At 28.2% G+C, this 2,500-nt stretch overlaps 1 protein-coding gene across 2 annotated transcripts in view; it reads right to left on the bottom strand.

The window, feature by feature from the left end:
• LOC145283743 (cytochrome P450 2B1-like) overlaps positions 1 to 2,500 on the bottom strand; it is a 369,384-nt gene that overhangs the window by 237,047 nt on the left and 129,837 nt on the right. The window lies entirely within an intron of this gene.

Below are 2,500 nucleotides of genomic sequence, written 5' to 3'. Positions count from 1 at the left end.
ACTCTCCTATCACGAAACTGCAAATAAAATATAAAAAAACTCGTAATTTCTCTTTTAAAAGTGGGTTGTTTATTTTCTTTATGGATTATACTTCTAAAATAAACTATTAAAGTTGTTTTAAATGTAATAGAAATATATATTTTTTTAAAAACAGTAATGAATTTTACGAACTCAATATTTTTCAATTTTTAAACTTTAAAAATCTATCAACATTTTTCTATTGATTCTATTTTTACGATATTTTCAGGATCAATGTGAAATTTTATGCTCTTTCCAATAAACCGAATATAATCTTTTAGACAAACGGTTTTTTTAAATTCACGCCTCTCCCCCATTTTCAAGTGTCTATTAAAAAGTAAATAATTAATTTACTCACCAAAGTTTTATATATCACAAATTGAAGAGAAAAGGCCAATAAATAATATATTCAAATTTAAAACAAAAACAGTAGTGTTTTTTAGAAATTTACCTGTAAAGTACGAAATTTTTTTTTAAACCACGTTGTTTGTTTTTTCTGTTGTTTTTTTTAATGAAATCTTGGTCCTTGCTCCTTTAATTGAAAGAAAATTACGGCTTGAATTACATTTTTCGAGTAGTTATAAGCTTGGAAAGACAGGGGGTCGAATAATTCACGCCTCCCATTTTGAAATGTCTATTAAAAAGTAAATAATTTACTCACCAAAGTGTTATGTATCACAAATTGAAGAGAAAAGGTCAATAAATAATATATTCAAATTTAAAACGAAAAAATAGTGTTTTTAGAAATTTACCTGTAAAGTCCGAAGTTTAAAACCTTTTTTTTAAACACGTTGTTTGTTTGTTTTTTTTTAATGAAACCTTGGTCCTTGCTCCTTTAATTAAGAAAAAATTAGGGCTTGAGTTACATTTTTCGAGGAGTTATAAGGTTGGAAATACGGGGTGGAATTATTCACTATTTTTCACGAAATTTCTGACACACCTACCAATCTACCCATGTTAGAACGGCTTTCGGAATAGACACCCCTAACCTTGCCAGCATACCCGAAAAGCTATAAAGGTTGACGTGTCGAATGTTAACGATGAGTTGGACGTAATGTAAAAATTTACCGAATTTAAAAGGGAACGAAATTCAAATTTCCGTTCCATTTTTACAACAACCGTAAAGCAGAGCATTCTATGCAAATTTTACATAACTTACTGTATTAATGCTATTTTTTTAAGCAAAAAAAAAAAAATATTTAGGTTTGGCTATAAATTCCTAAACTCGTTTAACCCTAAATAATTTAGGTGACTGAAATACGAACCTAATTGAATCTTTAATTTCCTGAATAGTATATGAGGAATTCATTTTTCTTCGAGTTACATCGAATTCATTAATACGGACTTTAGGGGCTTTTTTCGTCATGTTCCTGTAAAAATTATTTGTATTGTTACAAATTACGATGCTTTATTTATATAAAAAAAGCAAAAATAAATTCTTGCGTTTTTTATTTACTACTGAAAACCATAACTTTAGTAAAGGTATTTTTTGTTTAAAAAAAATAAAACATTTTCACTAAGAGTTAAGTAAAAATAATTATTCCATTATATTCTGCGATCATTATTTGATAAATACTGCAATTTTCATTAAAATTCGTTAATTTCCTGATTTTTAGTGAATTTTTAAGTAAAGGGAGGGGTCAAAATGTTTATACACTTTGAGCGTTGGCATTCATTTTGTCTGTACCTACCATTTTTCGATGAATATTTGATAGAAAAGCGACCACGTGTGGTTAAGTTAAATTAAATTTCAATCACATGGTTACATTATCAATAATCATGTGATTAAACCTATTGAAAATTTGTCGATATTGTAAACACATTCTGTGTAGTGGGGAGACCAAAATATCCTTTACATGCAGTGTTGGCAACTGAGATTTAAAAAAAAAAAACGCGAGATCAGGAGAAAGAAATCTCCAGAAAATCGCCAGATTTTAAACTTTTATCGTCTGAAGTTTTCAAAAATTACTATTTCACCCCCCCCCCCCAAAAAAAACTTCATGTTTTAACTTCCTACCAAAAAAAATAAAATGTTCCGTGTTTTCTCACTATATGTTTCTGGAATTATATTGAAGCGGTTAGCTCCCCAGAAGGCTTACATATTTTATCAGCTAGTTTTACCTGCTTTTTTCAGAGAGGGTATTTTTTTTTTGCAAGAAACAAATCATAAACTCAAACTTTTTATAATAAAAGTTAAATTAAAATATACTGCAAACTAAACATCACAATAATGGTGCAACATATTTTGAAATTAGAAAAATAAAAAACAAAAAAAAACTTTGTTTTAGCATGTTGAAAGTATTTAGGTTGGTAGATAATTAAATTCTACTGTATTGGTAAAGGTTTTTTTTTGCTGTTGTTTCTTGCTTTTTACAATTTTCGACTAAATACTTCTAAATTAAGCGGGGTTGCTTAGATCGTATTTTAAACAAAATTTCGGAGGTTGGAATGCCCCCACCTAAAATGTACTTGGAAAAATCGA

This window comes from Euprymna scolopes, chromosome 8, assembly GCF_053919585.1.
Source record: "Euprymna scolopes isolate OS-2025 chromosome 8, ASM5391958v1, whole genome shotgun sequence".
NCBI lineage: Eukaryota > Metazoa > Mollusca > Cephalopoda > Sepiida > Sepiolidae > Euprymna > Euprymna scolopes.
Note: the sequence above shows the minus strand (reverse complement) of the source record. Positions and strands in the feature narration are given on the sequence as shown.